Genomic DNA, 25605 nt, shown 5'->3' with positions numbered 1-25605 from the left:
AACATTAGTATATTACTTAACAAGTCAAACCAAGAATTCTGCTTTGTTTATAACTGAGTAATAAAAACTAGGTTTACTGTCCCCTCTCCCCTGCTCACATAAACAACTAGAAAATAAGAAAAGCTACATGAAACATAAAACAGAATTATTAAAAAAAAACTTTAAAGTGAAAAAATCAAGTATTAGAAGGAATGTGGTGCAACTGGAATTTCCAAAATAAAGATCATACAGCCACTTTAGAAAACATTTTGGCAGTTTCTTATGTTTAAAAGTTAAAGTAATGCAATATAGCAATTCCACTCCTAGGTATTTACCCCAAAGTAAATAAAGCACGTGTCCATAAATCCTTTATTTGAATTATCATACTTGAATTATTCAAAATGGCCACTTTTCTTTCAGTTTTATAGAAATATAGTTGATGTACACTACTGTATTAGTTTAAGATATAATGCCTAATAATCTAACATACATATGCTATAAAATGATTACCACAGTAAATTTAGTTAACTGTGTTTAGGTGATAATCAAACTAAGTTTAGTTACCTTATGTAACACACGTGACTATAGTTAACGTACTCTACGGTATATTTGAAAGCACTAAAACAGTAGATCCTAACGGTTCTCAGTATGAGAAATAAAAAGCATTTTTGTAACCATACGAGACAATAACTGTGCATTATTAAAAATAAATGTAGCAAGCATTTATTTTTTATTTGTCCACTTAAACTTAGGGAACATCTTATATACAGTAATACTCAACTTCTATAAACTCATCCTGACAAATACATTAATATAATTGATGACTGTATATTACCAGAGTTGTTAAATAATCAAAGGAATCTACTAGTTCATATATAAACAATTGACATTATCAAAGAAAAAAAAATTCAAAGACAAAAAAGAAATGCAGCATCACAAATCAATAAATTATTATAATGTGTAAATACATAACTATAAAATAACTCACTGTATTAGTCTAGGAAACCAACTTTTTCTATTCACATCTTCATTGTAAATACTAAATCTTACTCAGCTTTATTTTGCATTGTGATATAAAAAATATATGAAAACTAAATTGTACATAAATTTTAGTATTTTTATAAATTGCCTAGGGCATAGTATCTCACAATGAACTGGAGTTCATTTATATGTTTATTTATGAACATTAAGGTCATGCATTTTGTATGATATAAACAAACATGTAAGTTGTAACAAAAATAGAAGCATAATTAACAAAATGGTGACGTTTATGCTGATTAGCAAGAACATTTTGAAGATAAAGAATGTGGAATTAAGCTTTTTGACCCCCAATATTCCAAGGAATCATCACTTATTTCTTTTTTAGAGTCATTAATTGGACATTAAGTTAGAAATGAGTGTCCTCTTTAAATGATTCTATTTATCAATCTTTAAAAATGTATTTCCTAATGAATTTTGCTCTTTCTTATGTTTTGTTTTTAATCTGGGGATGTTCTTGCAATTGGTGGTAGGAAAAGAAATATAAAAGCTTACAATCTTCCCATCTAATGGATTACTATTGATTACAATACATGCTACTAACCAAATTTTTTCTTCAAAATTGAAGAAAATAAAATGGCATATATTTATTTTTAAATGAATGAATATATCACTATGATGCTGAGTAGGTAATTTTCCTCCCTTAGCTGAACCCATACTATGAGATTCTTGTTGATACATACAGAAGTTGTTGTAAAAACAATTCTCTTTTTAACTGGAGAGATTTTATCCCTTACATCCTTCTCTTCAAAGTTTTCAGTTTTCCTCAGTTTTTTCCTGATGTCATTTTTTAGTTCCAGGATCCCATCCAGGATACTGTAGTTCATTTAGTTGTTACATCTCCTTAGCTTTCTCCTCACAGAGAGTTTTTCCTATTTCCGGTGGCTTTGGAAGTTTTAAAGAATTCTGGTAAGGTATTTTTGTAGAATACCTCTCTATTGGAATTTGCTGATTATTTTCTCACAATTAGACTTACAGTTATATGATTGTTGGAGAAAGATGGAAGAGGTACAATGCCATTTTTATCACATAATATACAAAGTATGTACTCTCTACATAATTTAGCACTGTTCATATTGACCTTGATCACGTGGTTGAGATAATAGTATTTTTCTGGTTTTGCCAGTATAAGGTTGTTCTTTTTTTCTTCTCTCTCTCTCTCTTTTGGCAGAAATGTTTGTTTTTCATCAACCTGAGGACCTTAGTTGCATTTTGTTTGCCTTTGTGGAAGAGCAGCTTAAGACCACTCAGTGGTCAACCCATTCAGTTGTCTGAGCTTGAGCAGTGGCAGTCTTCAGTGGCAGGCTGGGTCTCCAGTCTTCAGTAGGGAACTGCTCAATAGCCCCAAGGAGCACCTACACACCTTCAGACCAGTCTGCAACTACAGGTTGTGTAGCAGTGTAACTCATGAGCTGAAGCCATCCAACGACCCTGAAATTCCTCCTTGGTTATACAGCTTTTCCACCAGCAGCCTGCTCTCCCTTTTCAACTTCTTTAGGATCTCTGTAGAAGTGGAAATCAGGCATGACCTCCCTGGGGTGTCCACAGGAAATGGGGTCACGCATGTGCAGAACTTCCCAGGCCAGCATCTACCACATCAGATCCACTGAGGTATTGCAAGGGATGGCAATGTCCACACAGTGCAGAGGAGAGTCTGTGTTACACAGAACAATGGTATGCAGGTTAACATAAGACACCTCTATGACAGGCTGGTGGCAGCCCTGGGATCAGTAGCCACCAGAAGCCTTGGCTTCTGGAAGACTGCCTGGATCTGCTTAGTGAAGGTTCCAGGAGTGAAGCAGCCAGCAGTAGGAGTGGCTCCAGGGGCAGCAGCAAACTTCAGTACAGCTTGCCAGCCAGTTTTCCTGGAGGATGTGACATTGACATCAGCAGGGTTTGCAATAACAACAAGGATACCAGCTGCCAGCAAAAGCTTCTCCCAGGTTCTCTTCAGATTTATGATATAGATAGCATCACTATTCCTTGTGTAGATGTATCATTCCATTTGGAAGTCAAGGATTTTGTCACCTAAGCGGGTTCCTTCTGCAAGGAATCTGAGACATCCTCCTCCTTCATTTGTAGGAGACCAAAGGCTCCAGATATTGTGAAAGTTTTCCTTTCGGTCCCTATGGGAATGCAGAATAAGACCATACATACCCCTCCCTGGGTAATGCAGAAAGGCAAGGTTGTTCTTTTTTCTCCTTTCAATGCTAGGTGCCGCCCATACTAAAGGAGTGGGGGAGTTAATATGCTCCTTCCTTGAAGGTAGCAGGTCTACATAAACGTTTTGGAATTTTTCTGCATGAGGATTTATCTCTTTTTTCCAGTCATTTATTTAATTAATACTCTGTATCAGTATGGACTCAGGAACATTTATTTTATACTTTAAGTTATAATCCAGTGGTAATTTATTTTTTTGCTCTTCAAAATGTTCCAGCTTGGGCCATCAGGAATCTGTTCAGTCAGCTCCTGTGTCCCTTTATCATACCCTCATCTATGTGTTTTTGTTGTTCTTGTTCCTTGTTATTGTTTGCTTGTTTGTTTTGAGCACTTCCTTACTTTCTGGCAATGTAAGACGCTCCAGACTCATTTCGTGTATTTCCTACCCCCAAACCATGGGATTTGCCATTTCTCAAGGAGCCCTAGCCTTTATATTGGAGAAAGGTATTAGAAACTAAAACCTGAGCATTAAATGTGCTCACTGCTAATGGAGTGTCATTGTATACTGGTCTCAGTTGACAAAGGATATGTATGTCTATAACCTAAACTGTGTATATGCACATGTCCATAAACACTTCTGTGTAAACATTTGTACCTATATTAAGCTACATATGAGTTCATCCTTGGCCACAGTGTATAATATTTTATACTTTTTTGAGTTTGACTTGGTACTTTGTGAGAACTGGTTTTAGTACTCTGGTAATGTTTGCCTTACGGAAAAAGTTAAGATATCTGCTTTTATTTTATCACATAATTTTCTGAGAATGGGTATTATATCTTCTTTAAAAGTTTAGTAAAATTTACCAGTAATACTATCTACGCCTGATGCCTCCTTTTTTGGAAGATTATTAACTGTTGATTCAACTTAACAGATATAGACTATTCAGATTATGTATTCTCATGTGGGTATTGATAGTTAATATCATTCAAGAAATTGGTTTATTTCATCAAAGTTATCAAATTTGTTCATACAGTTGTTAATAAATTCCTTCACTGATTCAAGGACTTATTAACTCATACATGCAAAATATGCTGCTAATTTTATGAGCCAAAAATCCATATATAAAATCACTCCACAATCCTGCAACTATCCATTTAAAAATGTTGTTCTTAAAAGTGGTTAAAAGTCCACCACTGTATTCTTCCAGTGGGCAAACTGTACTGAACATTGTTTGTTCTGTCACTGAGTTTTCAAAACCTCCCAAACACAAAGTAACATTTTTAGGCAAAGCAGTGATAGAAGCACATGTCCATGTAGGTGAAGTAAAGAGTAGGGTCAGTTTCAGTGCTAGTAATCTGGCAAGACAGCGATGTTAAGATTCATAGTTTAAGAATAAAATATTTTGCAAACTGTAAACCTGCAACAGATGATTTTTACTCCTACTTCCTAGAAAACTAAGGAAAGCCTATATCAAATTTGAATAAAGTAATACAAAAACAAGAATGCATTTTTGCTAATCTAAAAAAAATCCACAAAATTTGCATACTTTTCAGGAAGATTTTGTAATACAGAGACTTAATGCACATAAAGGAGGAGATAAGAAGTACGCTTACTAAGTTAGCAATTATTCAGAGTGAATTAAATACTCAACCGTGGGAGAGGTGGCAGGTGTAAAAAAAAAAAAAAAAAGGAAAAGCCTCAGAGAACAGTGATAATACCAACCTTTCTTCATCCTCAACTGCATTTGACAGAAAATAACCTTTTATAAATTTTACTTGTGACATTTTATTCAGCTTAATTATTCTGTGTACAGTGTAGTGTATGTTAATCTCCACTTCATATTTTGTCAAAATACTGTCATCATCTTTTGATCATGTCAAATATTTCACACACTCCATTCCAGTACACCTACAGCTAAGAGCAGCATACTTCATTAGGAGAAACATAGGAATAAGATTTTTATTCAAAATCTCAGCAAAGGCTAATAAACTATTTTTTTAAATTCATCACAATATTAAGATTCATCCAAACAATTGAGCTATTCTCATTACATTATGATATACAGTACAGCATTATGGAATGAACACTGACAAATTATTGAATATAGTAAAATACATTTCATTAAGGAGGGTGTTTTGCTTTACATATCTGAAAACTAATTAAAAACATCTGAATTTCTTAATATCAGAAGCTACAGGCTTCTTAAAGACAAAAGTCCATAAAACAGTTCAGTGCCTGATGTTTGTAGCACATAATGCAACATAGTTCAGAGGGCATTTTGGCAACTCAATCTAAGCAAAGATAGGGAGTACTGAAAATAAGTCTTTGAGAAGCTTGTCAGGCACTAGGGTGGCTCAGTGCTTGAGTGTCTGCCTTGGGCTCAGGGTGTGAACCTGGGGTCCTGGGATTGAGTCCTGCATCAGGCTCCCTTCAGGCAGTCTGCTTCTCCCTCTGCGTATATCTCTGCCACTCTCTGTGTGTCTCTCATGAATAAATAAATAGAATCTTCTTCTAAAAAAATAAGTTTGTCATCTGGGGGCTAAATTTTAATAGAATGTGAAAATTTGAACTCATACTTTAAACATACAAAACTCTAGAATTTCTGATTGTCTCAAATGATTGTATGGAAAAACTAATCTGTAACAAAAATTTGGCATTGAATGTGAAGGCTCCACCAGTTTTGAGCAAAATGTACATAGGTTCTAAGAGAGACAGAGCAAGGAAATGAGAGTATTAGATTTTTGCCAGCAGACACTTTCCCTTCCTCTTCTTGATGGGAATGGCCAGGAAACTGCTGGAGAAGCTTCATCAAAAACTGCCTTGAAGTGACAGAACCCTCAATCATGGCTAAGCCTTGTGTGGCAGCAATGAGAATGATCTCTTAGTTTCCCAATTATGCCTTTATCACATTTAGGATCATAGCTCTCACTAGGACAATAAGGGAGTTGAGACAACAGTGTTGCACTTCAGGATACCCCTTTGCAGAAATTGTCAAATGATTTAGGACTCAAAGGGAAAAAAACAAATTAAGAATGTATCTGTTTGTTGATAAGATAGAAGATATAAACTAACATAATTGTCTTGTCTAGTTGTATTCCATAAAGAGTCATGTGTTTTCCACATACCATAACACTTACAACATAATTATAAAAGACAGTAGGAATATATTCTTCAAGAAATGTGCTGGTTTGGCAGCCCGGGTGGCTCAGCAGTTTAGCGCTGCTTTCAGCCTACGGTGTGATCCTGGTGACCCAGGATCGAGTCCCATGTCGGGCTCTCTGCATGGAGCCTGTTTCTCCCTGTGTCTGTGCCTCTCTCTTTCTCTGTGCCTCTCATGAATTAATGAATAAATAAAATCTTAAAAAAAAAAAAGAAATGTGCTGGTTGTCTGACTAGTCAGTGGGCAAATTTGACTTACAGACTCATGTCTCACCACCATACACACCAATTGATGGCCTACATTGGAGCCACTTGTTGGGGCACTGCTCCAGGTGTTGAGAAGAAAGCAATGGGTTGGCTAGTCCAAAGCCTGTGCTTCTTATTTACATAAACTGGCAGGTCAGACATTTAGGGACTAGCTCCTTTCTATGTAATATTGTATTTTAGTGAAATTCCTAGACTGAGAATAGTAGTTTTAAGTTTAGAGATGTCTGACATTGGAAGTTGACTTTGTACCTCTGTGGTACAATCCCCTCATCTATCAAATAGGTAGAGCACAATAAATACCAGTTGTGGGTATAAAGCATAAACTCTGGGTAAGAACTTCAGGGATCAGACTGGGATTCATTTTTCAGGAATAAATAGCTAATATAGCATTTCTCAGTGGTAACTTATTTCTTCATAATATTATATTTATTTCTGAAACATGGTTCTTCGATTAAATAATAATATGAACAAATCATTTACAGTTTATTTTGCTTTCAGAGAGGTTACTTCTATCAGATGTAGTTTAGATTTTGGAGAATGGTAAAGAGTTTGGGGACCACCCATTATTTATGTAGAGATTTCAATATTATTGTGGCTGTATAGTAAGCTAGGATACCAATTACACAAAGCTGGACCTCTTTAAAAGGCAAATGTCTTACAGAAATGGTAGCAAATCCAATAATGGGTAAGCATTCAAAATATTAGATAGTGAAAAAAATATTCTAGTCAAACCTCTCCAAATCAGTCAAGAAGGTCAAAAGTGACATTTATCATTGTATATGCTGTGTTAAAAATGCACTTACCAAAAAAAAAAAACAAAAAACAAAAAAAAATGCACTTACCATGATAAATGATTTTTCAGATATAAAACCAATCTTGATAAGGGCATTTGCTCTATTTGAGGAAAGTACTGACATACTGCTATTTAAACAACTAGTATTCTAAATATCCAGTGCTATATTAAATTGCCTGTGATCTCTGCAGACTAAAAAAAAAAAAAAGTTTAAATTTCTTCTGCTTAAATACTATATAAGTATATTATTATTTATAAAATACAACCTAAATCTTAGCCTAATTTTCTTCAAACCCATTAGTTTTAAAATTTTTTGATAGTAAAAAGTACTTACTAAAATGTGTGTGTGCATCCCTGTTGACATCTTAGAATCTCAGATTAAGGCAAACTATAAAATAAATCATCTGACCTTAGAATGTTTGATGAATTTTTGACTAATTGGTACCCATCAATTCTCCTTCATAACAGCACCAAAATTTCTTACTATTTCTTACTATTTCTTACTTAATTTCTTAGACTATTCCACACATTTCACTATAACCTTTAGCATAAGTGGTCAGAATCAGAATCTTTCAACTGTATCCAAAGTACCAGAACTAACACAAAATCCTCTAAAATTTTATTCTATTTCACTATACTATGGAAGTCAGGCAACTCTGACACAACAGAATTTCTTATGCCTGGATATTATAATTTCCTTAGAATACAAGTTCTAGTGTCTGGCATTTCTATGGCTGTACAAGTAACAAAGGAGACCAGAAATTTTTTCTCTCCAGGATACTTTTCTCTTATTACTCCTTGACTTACAGCACCAAGTTCAGCATTATATGTTGAATATATCACATTATTTAAATTGTACATTTTACAATTGCTGGGATATGGGCAATTGCATGATAATCTAAAACAATTAGTTTAGATGGTAAAAAAAATTATAGAAAAGACAGGAAAATCTCTTGTGTTCACAACTTTTGTGCTTTATTTTTTTATAAATTTATTTTTTATTGGTGTTCAATTTGCCAACATATAGAATAACACCCAGTGCTCATCCCGTCAAGTGCCCCCCTCAGTGCCCGTCACCCAGTCACCCCCACCCCCCGCCCACCTCCCATTCCACAACCCCTAGTTCGTTTCCCAGAGTTAGGAGTCTCTCATGTTCTGTCTCCCTCCCTGATATTCCCCACTCATTTTTTCTCCTTTCCCCTTTATTCCCTTTCACTATTTTTTATATTCCCCAAATGAATGAGACCGTATAATGTTTGTCCTTCTCCGATTGACTTATTTCACTCAACATAATACCCTCCAGTTCCAACTTTTGTGCTTTAAAGAGAAAATAGCCAAGTGTGAAGCATGGGAAGATTCAAAAGTTCCTCTTCTGATTTATTCCAATTTTGTTTCAATCTTAAGTATACTTGGTTACCGGTTAGTGATATGTATCCTACACATCAATAGTCCTCGACCGATTCTGTTTATAGAACTAAGTAAATTACTTAGAGAAATTAGAGGAAAATTCTCTGATTGACTAAGAAGGCATTTTTTTTAAATTTTTATTTATTTATGATAGACATAGTGAGAGAGAGAGAGAGAGGCAGAGACATAGGCAGAGGGAGAAGCAGGCTCCATGCAGGGAGCCCGACGCGGGACTTGATCCCGGGACTCCAGGATCGCATCCTGGGCCAAAGGCAGGCGCGAAACCGCTGAGCCAACCAGGGATCCCCTAAGAAGGCATTTTTAATTAAAGCTCTCTATGTCATCCAGTTATCTGGATATAACTAAATATAGTAACATATAATTATAAACTAATATAGTAGCATAAATGATTTTAAAAGTTGGATTTGAAATGAAAGTCTTATAAGCAATTTGTAATCCTGATTTTTCTCATGTGAGAAACAGGTGTAATATGTCATGTTAAGTGGGTGTAACCATATCGGATGCATCATAAATTCATAAATACTTGGCAGGACTTATGATATGAAGTCATGTGTAACCGGTTATAGCAAAAAATCTAAGATTTTTTTGTGGAAGAAAAGATACAGAGATTAAACAATTCTTTGAAGCTAAGAGCCAGCCCTCAGTCTAGACTCTTAAAATCTGAGAGTACAAAAGCAACCATTTAATTGTGTACATAACATACTGTTTTAAAAAGATACACATTCTAATTGGAGAGTTGGAAATCTCAAGGTAAGTATGGCACTGACACTCTTGGTCATACCAGACAGGAAGGAATCCTATACAATGGATTGCATCCATGGGATGGCATCATGCCATTTAGATGGGCTTCCATACTGGTTACTTCTAAATAAATGCCTGAATCAAAGTGACCTAAATAAATTAGTGTGAAATAAAATCTTGATTACTAGAGTTTGCTTATATGTTTGTGAGTGCTTTGTAAAGGAGAAAAAAGAGAGAGAGAGAGACCAAAAGCCAGGTTGCTTCATGTCTCCAGACTGATGACTGTGAAGCTTTCTATAGGGGTCTAACTACTCTCTCCGGACAGTTATTTAGCATTGACCGAGAATGTTTCTCTGAGCAGAACTGCACACTGAGACCCACAGAAATGATATCTATCACAGAAGAATTTGCTTGGAAAACTAAATACTAGAAGGAAACATAATATTGTCTCTCTCTGATATTTTGAACTTGAGGAAATTAATTTATTAGGTGAATAATTCTTGCCAGTAGAATAAGGGGCTGAGGGAGGGAGGAGAATTTCAAGTAGACTCCCCAATGAGCATGGAGCCTTACACTCAGAACCAAGAATCAGATGCTTAAACAACTGAGCCACTGGTACCCCTCTATTGATCCTATTTTCAATCTATTCTTGAATCCCTCCCTGTAGGAAAATCTCTCCTTTCTCTTTACACACACACACACACACACACACACACACACCTTACCAAAAACTTGGGATAATTTCACTTTATACATATAATAGCATAAGCTGTTTTTTGTTCATTGACAAATATAAGGATTTTTGTAACCTATCTATAATATACTTATGACCATGGAAATTTTTAATTATGTATTAATATCAGTATATTACAATTAGCTAAATTCCATATTGACATAGATTTCTGGTAGTTTCAAAAATCTCAATTATAAAGAATGCTGTAATTTGTTTTCCTCTGACACATAACTTCATCGTGTCCCTCTCTTCCATATATTCTAGGCTCTATCCTTCCCATCCCTATCAGTTTTCTTTTGGCTATAACCACTCTTGCCTGATTCACCATCTTTGAAAATCTCCTATTTCATCTCTGTCTCCTCCATTATATTTTTCATTGTGTAATCAATTATTTTGAGAAAAATCAAGTGTATGATTATACCACTTCCATTCTTAGTGCTTTTAACAGAATGCTACTACCCTTAAGGTAAAAGTTATATCTTCATCACATCTTATAATATATGATATCAACCTCCAACTTTAAACCAACTGTAAACCAACTTTATCTTGAGCTATTTTTTGTACTGTATGCAACATTATTTTATTACCATGATGTGCTGTATTCTCCAAAAATAGAAGTATATTAACCTTTCTCTGTCTTTTCTCTGGGACCTTCCTTTCTGCTCTCTGCCTATATACACACATAGACTAGCTGGACCAATTTCTTCCTTCATTTTTCAGCTTATAATTCATTCCGTATCTATACCATTTTAGACCCCTTCTCCTCGCATTACCTTAGCACACTTTATTTCCCCACTCATTTCAGGTGACCAAACTGTTTAATTTTTGCCTTAACTTGTTGATTCTAAGCTTCATGAAATTACTTTATAACCAGTTTCTTTATAACTATCACAGTACTTAGAAAATTATTTATGCTCAATTAATATTTTTTAAGTTGACTTAAAGACCATTGGGAACCACTGAAGGTTATAAGCAATATAGAGACACAGAAAATGGGTTGACTATAAAAGGTGCAGACTCGTTGTTTATCCTCACATCTACTGTGCTTCTTTTAAATATAAAAGCCAGAAAATAATAAGCTTTATTTCACATATACTCTTTAGTTAGCATTCTGGATGTAAATTAGATCCCATTAGCTAAATATATTCATGAAATATTTTAAAAGAAGAACAAAACACATCTTTTTGCTGCTTTAAAATATCCTGCCAGGACGCCTGGATGGCACAGTCAGGCATCTGACTCTTGGTTTCAGCACAGGTCATGATCTCAGGGTCCTGGGATCAAGGCCTGCATTGGACTCCATACTCAACAGGGAGTTGACTTGAGATTATGACTCCTTCTCCCTCTGTCCCTCCCATTCACTGTCTCTCTCTCAAATAAATAAATAAAATCTTTTAAAAAATAAATAAATAAAATAAAATTTCCTGCCAAGAAGCAAAAACTATATGAGTTTCTCCTGGCAATTTTGGTGACAAGGACTATTCTCAGTATTCTGGTATCTAGTCTCTTTCTTCTTGGGCAAGAGGAAAGTTGGGGAGCAGAGCAAGAGAAGCTATTCCATTTTCCTTTTTTTGAATTGCAGCTATGGCAGTTGTGTGTGTGTGTGCGCACACGCACATGCGCATGTGTTTTCGTCTTGGATTTATCAGTTACAGGAAGAGCTTATAGAGTACCATCCTCTAGAGCCTCAAATATTATATAAGCTATTATATTCTTATATTAATAATATTTTCCTAAAACACTGAGAATATTTGCTCTTTGCCAATCTCAGTTTTGAATGTCACAGCATTGGAGCTACAAATGGTTACAGACACTTGAGGAAGGGAATCAATTTGACTATTTGAATGGCTTATTACTGAAGGTAGTTATTATCTGATTACTATTGGAAAATGGGACAGAAGGCAGTTATTATCTGGTTACTATTGGAAAATGGGACACTAGTTGTGCATGGCACGTGATGACAAAATAGTTACTTAAATTTTATTCTGTGGTCATCTGGAATAAAAAGTCAATTAAAATAACACTTTGAAACACCAGATGTCAAATGTCTGCTGCAATAAAACATATTGATGGAGAAAACTGCATGGGCTCTCTCCTCCCTTTATGAGAAAGATTCAAAAAAGAAAATGGCCAGTGCAAGATATCAAATTAATGGCTCAAAACATAGAGAACTGGATAGTTTCAACCATCTAAAATAAAACCTATATCTTGTGATTATAGGCCTGTTTTCACAAACTATCAGATTCAAGGTCTGATAATGTGGGTTTTTGAAATGCCTTATAAGTTTAATTCACATTCTGGCTGGAACTATTATTTAAAATTAGGAAATTCACAGGATAAAGTAGGACTGTAAGAATGGAAATGAGAAATTATGGATGAAGTTGAATGACTGTGAATATAATTATATGATAAACTTGTCTGATGGTCTAGTTTGGGCTTATTTAAAAACAATGTAGTGACTGATCCTAGGCAAGTTATCTTGCAAGGAACACTGATCTCAAGGTGCACCCCAGTGATTCCAATTCTTCTCTCATCTATAAGTGGACCCAGATTTCAACACACCCTCAGATAGTACAAAGTTCTATCTGAGACAAAAAAACCTCATGTGCCACAAATGTTGCAGCATTACTCCATGTATCAGTAGAAATCTAGGGAATTGTAGAAATTACTTTTCTTATTAAAACCATAAAGAAAAAATATATATATTTAAATACAGCTCCAAATATCTATAAAGGTGTACTGGACAAAGAGTTTGGACTTAAAGAACTAAATTGGGCATCTTTAGGTGGTTCTGAACTTTGCTGAGGTGGTTGACAAAAATGTGGACTCATGGGGGTTTACAATACCATATATTCCTTCTATGAAGAATAAAGTCTTAATGAATCAATAAGGAAGATGTGATATACATATACAAACAAATATATGTAATATATGTATGTAATGTGTATATATGCAAATGTATTTATATGGGTATATATATGTGTGTGTTTATATATATATATATTTGTATGTGTATATAAACACACACACACACATACACACACAAGAGTATTACTCAACCATAAAACAGGATCTTGCCATTTGCAACATAGATGGATTCTAGAAAGTATTATGCTAAGTAAATAAGTCAGACAAAGAAAGCCAAATACGATTTCATTAATATGTGCAATCTAAAAAGCAAAACAAATTAATAAACAAACAGAAAACAAAAGCAGACTGATAAATACAGAGAACAAACTAATGGTAACCAGATGGAAAGGGGGGTTGGTGAAGAGGGGTGGGAGATATAGGCTTCTAGTTATGGAATGAAGAATCTATGGAAATAAAAGGCACAACATAGGGAATATAGTCAGTGGTACTATAATAGTGTTGTTTGGTGACAGACAGTGACTATATTTTTGGTGAGCACAGCAAAACATAGAAAGTTGCTCAAGCATTATGCTGTACACTTGAAATTAATGTAACATTGTGCGTCAACTAAAATCAAAATAATATTTTTCTTTTAAATTTTCACTTAAAAGGCTGGTACAAAAGTTATAGTGGTAAAGACTTAGGCATTTGGCTAATATATCCTTGAAAATAGATAGTTTCTCTTTTCAAAAAAAAAAAAAAAAAACACCTGAGAGCATTTGTTGCCAATGATAAAATTCTAGTTTTCAAGTAGAAAATTATAATTTTAGAAAGCTTGTATCTGCTACCAGGAACTTAACAGTTCCCCAATATTTAAAGAGTTTTCAAATAAGATTTGTCATGGTATTTATGAATGAGATCTTTGACACTGCATAATAAAATGTGTCAAAATTTGAATGGTCTACATAACACCATGAATCAATATTTCCAAACGATCAATGCATGATGTTACAAAGTCATGCAGACATAAAAGATCCATTCAAAGTGCAAATGGGCTGATGTAATAGAGTATGAAATTTATTGATAAGGTTTCAAATTCTGCATTACAACTGACCTTTAAGAAACTACCACTTTTCCAGTTTTCTTGTAATATTAAAGAAGAATAGCCATAATTACCTGAAATGCTATTAAAGTGTGACTTCTATTTCTAACTACATGCCTTTGTAATACCAAGTACTCTTCACATACTTCAACTTAAAAAACATACAATTGATTCTAGGAATTCAACTTTGTTTTATTAATCTAGACATTAAAGTGGATTATGAAATTATAAAATAATGATATTTTTCTCACTTTTTTTGAAAATGTAGTGATACTTTAATAAAATTATGTATGACAAATTGTCTTGTATGGCTTACTATTGTTACTTTAAAGTGAATCAATAAATACATATTCAGCAAACTTCTCATTGTAATACTGAATGCAGCACATATCTATAGATTTTACCACATAAACCAAAGCTCTTTGGGGTCCTCAACAATTTTTCAGGGCATAAAATCACCCAATACCAAAAATTTGGAGAACTATTCTAGTAGATAAACTAAGCAGCTAAATTCCTGATAAGCATGATGTCACAATATGGCAGAGTAGGTAGTTCCCAACTTCAATCCCCCTCACAGATCAGCTAACTACTATCCATATAGAGGACACCTTTATGAAAATCTCAGAACTAAGAAATGACACTGAAGCAACCCCTTGGACCACAAAAACTGAGAAAAGGAAAACTGCATTAGAAGGAAAAGAGAAGCAATTTTACCTTCAACACATCCCCCTTTCCAAAGATGCTATAACACTGCTCTGAGAGTACCTCCCTGTGCTTATGGTTTCTATAGTGGGGAAAAAGAGAGCCCAAAGTGGACTTTCAGTTTCCCCAGCATTATAAGACACTTCCTGTGAGGCCCATGTAGGTCTTGTTTCACAGGGGTTCCAGGGGTATCAGAGAAGCTAGACTATAGGAGATCAGCTAGAGAGAGAGAAGGAGGTGGAGCTCACAGCAACCAACATCCAGATCTTGGCAGACCACATTTCTGCTGGCAGCAGTGCCCAAGCATAGAGTCCATCCATTGGCTCTCCCCATTTGTGGAGCCAAGCTGGTGGCTCTATCTGGTAAAGAAACACAATTTTGAAAAAAAAAAAAAAATTAAAAAAAAGAAAAGAAACACGATTCTGACCAATTTGGGTTCTTATGCAATGGACTATTTCAGCTAAGGAGCAAATCCTATAGACTGCTTGGACAGGGAACCAATGAACAATCTTGTGTCAATCTCAGAGCCCATCCTACAAACCTACATGGGCAGAGAGCCAAGACAGAAGCCCTACCCAGGTATGAAGCATAATCTCTGGCCCCAACTCCCCAACTCACTAAGGATCCTAATCAGTAAATGGCTTCCAGTGAATTTAGGCAGTCTGTTAGAACAGTCTACTATGCCACCTAGCCACTGAGCACAGCCTCAGGCCTTGTCTGACTACTGAACATAGCCTGCAGACTGACCAAAGCAGGAAGTCCAGTGGCCTGACCCAAGCACAAGGCATAACCTGTAGCCTTACTGGACCAGTAAATCCAAAAAGCAACCTTCCCAACAGCAGATAGGCTCCAGCCCTATCCAACTTCCAGGAATGGCTGTCAGCCACGGCTGATCAGGCTGCTTGGCCAGTGACCTCTCCCAATAGCTGAGCCCAGCCAGTAGCCCTGTCCAACTTGGAGATAACCTATGGCCCCATCTGAGCACAGAGTATAGCTTAAGAACCCACCTAATCATAAAGCCCTGCCTTCAGCCCTGCAAGTGTGGATTCAAGCCACTAGCACTATCCAGATAAGCACTGCCTTGCTTTCAAGTTTCCAAAAGTCAAAGACAAAATTTTGAGGCATCAAGAGAAAAAGACTTGTCACATACAAGTGAGTCCACATTAGAAGATCACTGGATTTCTCAACAGAAACCTTGTAGGCCAGAAGAAAGTAGAATGATATATTCAAAATACCGGGAAAAACCTATCAATCAAGAATACTGACCTGGCAAAGTTGTCCTTCATAAGTGAAAAGGAGATAAACTACTTCTCAAACAAAAAAGCTCAGGGAATTCATCACCACTAACCTGACTTACAAGAAATACTAAAAAGAACTTTTCAAGCTGAAATGAAACTAAATAACCATGTATAAACATATGGATATGTAAAATTCTGTGATAAAAGTACATACATTACTAATGTAATGATGATGCATAAGTCACTTTCAACTCTAAGAGTTAAAGAACAAATACATTAAAAATAGCTGTAACTAGGGGCACCTCAGTGGCTCAGCTGGTTGTATGTCTGACTCTTGGTTTCAGCTCAGGTGTGATCTCAGGGTTGTCAGACCAAGCCCTCAATAAAGCTCTGTACCCTGTGAGGAGTCTCCTTTGGATTCTTTCTCCCCCCCCCCAAACCCCTCCCACTACTCGCACTCCCTATCTAAAAATTAAATCTTAAAAAAATAGCTATAACTACAGTAATTTGTTACTAAATTCACAATATAATATAGATGTAAATTGTAACTTCAATAACCTACAATGTGACTGGGGAAATGTATGCAGTTTCTATATGTTGAACCAAACTCATTCTCAGCTAAAATAGGATATTATACTATAAGAAATTTTATGTAAACCTCATGTTAACTTCAAAGAAAACCCTATAGTAAGATACACAAAGGATTAAGATACAGGCATCTGAGCATACTACACCACTAGACTTCACAACACAAAGGAAGACAGAAAGAGGAGGAGAAAGTAACAGATTTCCCAAACAGTTAGAAAACCATTACCAAAATGGTAGTAGTAAGCCTTTATCAATAATTGCCTTAAATGTAAGTGGATTACATTTTTCAAACAAAATTCATAGACTGGCTGAATAAAAATGCAAGATCCCATGACATGCTGCCTATGAAAGTCTCACTTTACTTTTAAGGACACATAAAATGAAAGGATAAAAATGATATTCCAAGAAAATGGTAACCAAAAGAGTCCTGGGATGGCTATACTTAACTCAGACAATATAGATTTTTAGTCTAAAATGGTCACCAGAGACAAAAACATTTCATATAATGAAAAAGAGGTCAATTCACCAAGACATAATAATTACAAATACTTAGTTATCCAACACTGTACACCTACATATGCAAAGCAAATACTAAACAGGCTAAGGACAAATAAACAGCAGTACAGTGGGGAACTTAATACCCCACTCTCAACAACAGATAACTTAGCCAGGCAGAAAATTGATAACAAAAGAGGAGATTTCAAAAACACTGTAGAGCAAATGGACCTAACAGATACATAGATATAGATAAAGATTCAAATACAGATTAGATGTACATATAGATATTTGGATAGGGGTATGGATAGATACAGATATACAGAACATTCTATCCAACAGCACCACAATATATTCTCCTCAAACATATAAGAAACATTCTCCAGGATAAATCCTATTTTAGGCCATGGAATAAGTCTTAACGAACTAACGAAGTTTAAGATGACACTAAGTATCTTTTCTAACCACAATGGTATGAACTAGAAATCAATACCAGAAGGAAAACTGAAAAATTCACAATCTTGTAGAAATTAAACAACATACACCTGAATAAACAATGGATCATGTAAGGAATCAAAACGGAAATAAAAAATATCTTGAGACAAACAAAAATGGAAACATAAAATACCAAAACAAACAGGAGGGGGCAAAAGCAGTTCTAAGAGGAAAGTTATAGCTATAAAGATGCCTGTATTAAGAAAAATGTAAGATCTCAAATAAACAACCTAATATATCTTGAGGAACTAGAGAAAAAGAACTAAGCAAAAAATTAACAGAAAGAAGATTTTTAAAAAAGGAAAGAGTAGAAATAAATGGAATAGAAACTAGGAAAGTAATTGAAAATGTCAATGAAACTAGCGTTGTTTTTTTTTTTTTAAGTTAAAATTGACAAATCTTAAGCTGAACCAACCAAGAAAAATGACAGAGGACTCAAATGTAATTCTAAATAATAAAAAAGACTTTATGACTGACATCACAGAAATACAAAGGGCCATAAGACACTACTGTAAACAATTATACTCCAATTGATTTTACAACCCAGAAGAAATGGATACATCCTCCCAGCTGAGGGGAACACCATCATTTTTGAAGACATTTTTGTTGGCTCACTTTCGTAGATCAGGGATGATATGTGAATGTTGCAATGATATTTTATTCCATCATTTCAAGAAAAATAATGTGAACTTGGAGGAGTAAAAGCCAAGTTTTGTTAACTATCTGAGAACAGAGAAGCATAGCTACTATAGTAAGCCATGGGATTGAAACAGAGACACTAAGCACTGGTTTATGAGACTTCTCTGATGATGGTTAATTAATCACAGAGTTCGTAAAAATGAAATAGACAGGCACTCTGTTAAAGTGCTGCTTGACATACAGTGGAGGAAAAAATAAGCATCATAACTCAATTCAAGGGCATGAAAATTCATGGTCTTTTCAGGTTTTAGAACTAAGATGGTTCCCAGACCTCTAGTTCCCTGATTAAGGGAGAGTCTGTGTGTCTCTCTGGGGAAAGATCCTGTCTTATAGTCATATTTGTATCCCATGAATCTTTCTTCAAGTGTTCTACATTTTACAGATGACCAGAAACTTGGAATAGATAAACAACTATTCCTTTTGGAGTTATTAGATACTAACACAACACTGAACTTACACTGACCCTGAGAGATTCAACACCCTGAAGCCCAAGAGTGCAAAAGCAGACTTAAAGACATTAGGGGTTAAATAAAGACTTAGGCCCAGCTCATTTAACAGTACTTCCAGTGGTGCCATGGATCCACTGGTAGTCCCTAGACTCATTAAGTCAGGGGCACTAAGGTAGTAAAAGCTAAGCAAAAGTCCCAGTAACTGCCCATCTCTACCCTATTTACAGGATATCCATGGACCAGACTAGCTGATACATAAAACTAACCATCACACAATGGAAAAGCAGAGGCACAGGAAAAGGAGAGAAAATATGCAAAATTTCTCTGTAGCCTTATCTAAAGCATGCTCTGTTGCTTCAATAATAAAGTAAAGATAATACGAACTCTTCAGTGAAAATTCAAAGATTAGAAATACCATTAAATCCATGAGAGATGAAAAGGTATGATTCCTATTTTAGCCCACTTATCTAATTACTCAGTAAAAGTCATTTGTGAGGTGGAGAATGGCAATCAACTATTACAACCACAAACAGATGGTGATGCCAATCAACTTTTATTCAAGATGTTACCCCTCTAGAGTAAAGCTACACAATCCTGGAATGCTGCCATTAACTCACTAATAAGTGAAATCCAAAGCAGTTTACATTTACTAAATGAACACTATCCTTTCACCTCACTCTGTCACAGCATAGTTCAGAGAAATTTTATTTATCGTATTAGCCACTGTAGTTTAGGATTTTCCAAAAGAAATAAAAAATTTGGGTATAGTGCTTATTTGGCCAAGTTACTCCAGGACTGGGAGCCAGCTATAGACAGAGACTGTGTCTAAGTTTTAATTTCCGGGGGGGGGGGCATTCTTTGGTGCTTAGCAGACATTTAGTAAATGTTCTCATAATATATGACTAAATAAGTGACTTGTCGAGAAAAGAGGTAGGTCCACTAGCTAACTCAATGTAATTTCCCTGTAACTGTATGTGTTTGTAAGGGTATTGAACTTTCAGGAAGTAAAGAGATCTTCAGAAAGAAAAAGACCGAAATAATTTCTAGGATTTCGCTTCAATTACGCAAAAGAAAAAAAATATGTAATTGCCTAGATATGTTTCAAGAATTTTCTGAAATTCTAAGGTAGGCCACAAATTCAATTTACATAATATGTATATATTAATTAACATAATGTGTATACATATTTGCATATATATGTGTATGTATGTATATTATGACTCATATGTAATAAATAACTTAAGTTTTATATATATATAGGATATTGTGTATATGTATTATTAGCTGAAGACAAAGTTTATTTTATCGTCAGTAACTTTGTTTTTATGTTTTTCTCCAATATTCAGGATTTTTTAAGGTTTAATTAGAAATACTCTTGATATATATTTTTAAGTAAGCTCAAATTTACCCTCTTTATCCACTAGTGAAGAAATAAGTATTTATAAGATTGAACAAAATCAGAGTTTGAGTTTTATTATAAAAGCTAAGAGCACCTAAATACAATGCTTTCCTGAAAATTTAATACTATATACAATATTTTTATAAAAGCACAATAAAAAGCAAGACAATTGTTCATAGCATTAAGAAGCCTTCTATCAAGAACTATTTTCCAGGGGTCAGCCAGGAAGATGGCAGAGTAGAAAGATGCTAACTAAGCTCACTTTGTCCCACAGATGCAACTAGATAACACTCACATAAGCATAAATAACCCTGGAAAGAATCGGAGACTATCAGAACAAACTCCACAACTGCAGGTAGACAAGAGCCCACACTGAAGAAGGTAGGAATGGCTCAAGATGCAGTCTGGGAGCAAAACAGACCATCGTTGTCCACAGTGGGGAGGGTGCCAGTGATGCAGAAAATGACAAAAACCAGACTTTCACACTTGTGAGTTGATGAATGGGGAGGATGAATCCCCGAAATATTTGCCTTGAGAGAGGGAGAGGCTAAATTTTATGAATTCTTATAACCAAAAGGACTTGGAGGCCCTATTTATTCCTGCATTAGTTTCGGTAGGTTGTATAGGTTGTATGTGTCTAAGACTTAATCTATTTCTTTAAGTTGTCCAATTTGCTTGCATATCAGTTTTCATAATATTCTGTTACTACTGTTTGTATTACTGTGGTGTTTGTTGTTACTTCTCTCTCATTTGTGATTTTATATATTTGAGTCCTCCCTATCTCTCTCTCTCTCTCTTTTTTTTTTTTTTTTTGGATGAGTCTGGATAGAGTTTATCAATTTTGTTGAATGTTTCAAAGAACCACTCCTGGTTCTACTGATCTGTTCTAATAATTATTATTTCTTCTCCCTACTGGTTCTGTTTGTTTTTCTTTTTCTAGTTCCTTTAAAGGGTGTAAGTTCAGGTTGTTTACGTGAGCTTCTTCTATAACTTTATCTAGATCTATGTATCTGTTAGGTTCATTTGCTCTACAGTGCTTTTGAAATCTTCTCTTTTATTATCAATTTCCTGCCTGGATAGTTTATCTGTTGAGAGTGCAGTATTAAGTCCACTACTCTACTGCTGTTTATTTCTCCTTTTAGTTTGTTTAGTATCTGCTTTGCATATATAAGTGTGCCAATGCTGGATGCCTAAATATTTATAATTATTGTATCTTGGTGAATTGACCCCTTTATCATTATATAACATATACCATTGTGGTTAGAAAAGATATTTGATAGCATCTTGAACTTTTTTGGTTTGTTAAGACTCATTCCATAAACTAAGATATGATCTATCCTGGAGAATATTTGTTGCATGCTTGAGGAGAATGTGTTTTTGTGTGGCTGAATGGAATGTTCTGTATATCTGCATCTGCCATATCCCTATCTATATATTCTTATCTACCTATATCTATTTAATGAAGGACCAGAAGGCTTCACAGGAAAATTCCACTAAACTTTTAAAGAGGAGATAATACCTATTCTTCTCAAACTATTTCAAAAAATAGAAAAGAAAGGAGCACTTCCAAATTCATTCTGAGGCTGGTATCACTCTGACACCAAAACCAGATAAAGACACTATAGAAAAAGAGGACTATATGCCAATATCTCTCATGAATATAGATGCAAAAAACCCTCAATAAAATATTAGCAAACCAAATCCAATAATACATTAAAAAAATCATTCACCAGGATCAAGTGAGATTTATTCCTGGAATGCAAGTGTAGTTCAATATTCACAAAACAATTAACATGATACATCACATCAATAAAGGATAAAAACCATATGATTATTTCAACAGATGCAGAAAAAAAAACATTCAAAAGTACCACATCCATTCTTGATAAAAACCCTCTGCAAAGTATGTCTGCAGGGAATATACCTCAACATAATAAAAGCCTTAGATGAAAAACCCATAGTTAACATCATACTCAATGGGGAAAAACCAAAAGCTTTTCCTCTAAGGTCAAGAACAAGACAAGGATGCCCCATATCACCACTTTGCTTCAATATAGTATCAGAAGTCCTAGCCAAAGCAATCAGATAACAAAAAGAAATAAAAGGCATCCAAATCAGCAAGGAAGAAGTCAAGCTTTCACTATTTGCAGATGACATGATACTATATACAGAAAATGTTAAAGACCCCACCAAACAACCATTAGAACTGATAAATGAATTCAGTAATGTGGGAAGATACAAAATCAAAGTACAGAAATGCATTCCTGTATACCAATAATGGAGCAGTAGAAAGTGAAATTAAAAGAAAAAAAGAACATTGCATTTACAATTGCACCAAAAACACTAAAATATCCAGGAATAAACTTAACCAATGAGGTGAAAGATGTGTACTCTGAAAACTATAAAATACTGATGAAAGAAATTCAAGATAATGCAAAGAAGTGGAACGACATTCTATGCTCATGAGTTAAAAGAACAAATATTGTGAAAATGTCCAAACCATACAAACAAATCCATAGATTTAATGCAATTCCTATCAAAATACCAACAGCATTTTTCAAAGAAGTAGAACAAACAATACTAAAATATGTATGGAACCACAAAGGACCCTCAATAGCCAAAGCAATTAGGCTATTGAAAAAGAAAAACAAAACTGGAGGTATCACAATTCTGGATTTCAAGTTATATTACAAAGTGATAGTAATTAAATCAGTATAGTACTAAAAAAAAAGAGTATGTTAAAACATGAAAAACAGACACATAGATCAATGGAATTGAACAGAAAATCCAGATATAAGCCCAAAAGTATATAGTCAATTAACCTTTAACAAAGGAAGAATAGAATAAACAATGGGAAAGAGATAGTCTTTCAACAAATCATGTTGGGAAAACTGAATGGCTACACACAAAAGAATAAAACTGGACCACTTCCTTTCACTACACACAAAATAAACTCAAAATAGTTTAAAGACCTAAACGTAAGACCTGAAACCATAAAAATCCTTGAAGAGGGCAAAGGCAGTAATTTCTCTGACATCGGCCACAGCAACATTTTCTTAGAGATGTCTCCCAAGGTAAGGGGAAAAAAACCAAAAATAAACTATTGGGACTACATAAAAATAAAAAGCTTTAGCACAGTGAAGGAAACAATCAAAAAAACTAAAAGACTACTGAGTGGGAGAAGATGTTTGTAAATGACATATCTGATAAAGGGTTAGTATCCAAAAATATAAACAACTTCTAAAACTTAACACCTAAAACCAAATAATCCAATTAAGAATGGGCAAAAGACATGAATAATTCTCCAAAGAAGACATACAGATGGCTAAGAGATAAATGAAAAGATGCTCAACATCACTCTCACCAAGGGAAAGCAAATCAAAACTACGGTGAAAAATCATCTCACACCTGATGGCTAAAATCAAAACACAAGAAACAACAAGCGTTGGTAAGAATGTTGAAAAAAAGGAACCCTCATGCACTGTTGGTGAGAGTGAAAGCTGGTGCAGCTACTGTGGAAAACAGCATGGAGTTTCCTCAAAAATTTCAAAACATAACTATTCTATGAACCAATAATCACATTACTGAGTATTCACTCAATGAATACGACACTAATTCAAATGGATACATGTACCCCTATGTTTATTACAGCATTAGTTACGATAGACAAACTATGGAAGCAGCCCATGTGCCCGTCAATTGATGAATGGCTAAAGAAGATGTGGTATGTACACACACACACACACACACACACACACACACACACTGGAATATTATTCAGTCACAAAAAGAATGAAATCTTGCCATTTGCAACAACATAGATGGAGCTACAGAGTATAATGCTAAAGTGAAATAAGACAATCAGAAAGACAAATATATGATCTCACTCATGTGGAATTTAAGAAACAAATGAGTAAAGGAAAAAAAAAGAGAGAGGGAGACAAACCAAGAAACAGATTCTTAACTACAGAGAACAAACTGATGGTTACTAGACGGATAAAACAGGTGACAGGGATTAGAGTACACTAACATGATGAAAAATAAAATAATTTTTAAAATTATTTTCCATCCTTACTGAGACCTGCGGTCAAAGTGTTTGAACTCACCTCCAGTCAGTTTGTATAGCATTCAGATGTATGTAACTAAAGGTAAGCAATTTTACTTCATTGTTTTCACATAGATAGAAATAATATGTAAATTATAAAATATAATGGTAATTTTCAAAGATTTAGTGGTTTTGATGAATAACGAATTGGAAAAAGTTCAGGAATGTGTTTTCATTAAAAATTCAAACAAAATAAAATTCTGTTACTCAGTAAACAATGCAACAATGTCCTTCTTCAGGTCAAAACTTTAAAAAGTTTTAAAAGCGCATAATAATTGAAAAATATCTTAGGCACTAAGAAACTTTAATTCCTATAGAAATAAGCATCGTGATAATGCTGCTACATAACAATAAAGAACAAATGTTTATTGCTTATGCATCTGAAGTCAGCTGGGGTCAGTTAGGAGACTCAGATCATCTTGTCTGGATTGAATGGTTAGTGAATGATCTACACTGGCTTTTTCTGAGACCTATATGGCAGCTCCCCTCAATTTGTGCTTCTCCCTCTATTAGATTATCACAGTGTCTTAATCAGCATTCTCCAGAGAAACAGAATCTACAGAGCGTGTGTGTGTGCGTGTGTGTATGTGTACAGGCTGAAGACCCAGAAACCCAGAAAGCTCTATTTAAGTCCAAAGGCAGTTCACTACAGAAAGAAGAGCCAATGTTGCAGATGAAGTTCAGAGGCAATTTACTGAAAAATTCTCCCTTATATGGAGATGGCTCTTGTTTTAGTTCTATTTAGGCCTTTTGCTGATTGGATAAAGCCTGTTTGCATTATGAAGAACAATCTGCTTTACTAAAAGTCCACTGATTTAAATGTTAATGTCATCCAAAAACCCCCTCACAGAAAGACCCTGAGTCATGTTTGATAAAAAGCTTGCTGCTAAGTGGCCCTGATTAGCTGATACATAAAATTAACTATCACACATGGGAATAACAGAGGCATGGGAACACAAGAGAAAATACACAAAATTTCTTTGAGCATAGGCTCAGGATTGGCATAACACCATTTCTGCCACCATCTATGGGATCCAGTACATCACAGCACCAGCCCAAGTTTAAAGAATGGGGAATGAGACACCAGTACTCTTCAGGGTGAAGAAGCATGAAGTCATATATAAAGGTATATGGATACAGAAAGTGGTAAAAAATTGAAACTATTAATGTAATCAGTTTAAACA

The 25605-nt window shown here is 34.8% G+C and overlaps 1 pseudogene; it reads right to left on the bottom strand.

Moving 5' to 3' along the window:
* Positions 1-2254: 2254 nt before the first annotated feature.
* LOC112933476 (small ribosomal subunit protein uS2-like) lies at positions 2255-3168 on the bottom strand (annotated as a pseudogene).
* Positions 3169-25605: the final 22437 nt, after the last annotated feature.

The sequence above is a fragment of the Vulpes vulpes genome, chromosome 6 (assembly GCF_048418805.1).
Source record: "Vulpes vulpes isolate BD-2025 chromosome 6, VulVul3, whole genome shotgun sequence".
Taxonomy (NCBI): domain Eukaryota; kingdom Metazoa; phylum Chordata; class Mammalia; order Carnivora; family Canidae; genus Vulpes; species Vulpes vulpes.
This window is presented reverse-complemented; position numbering and strand designations above follow the sequence as displayed.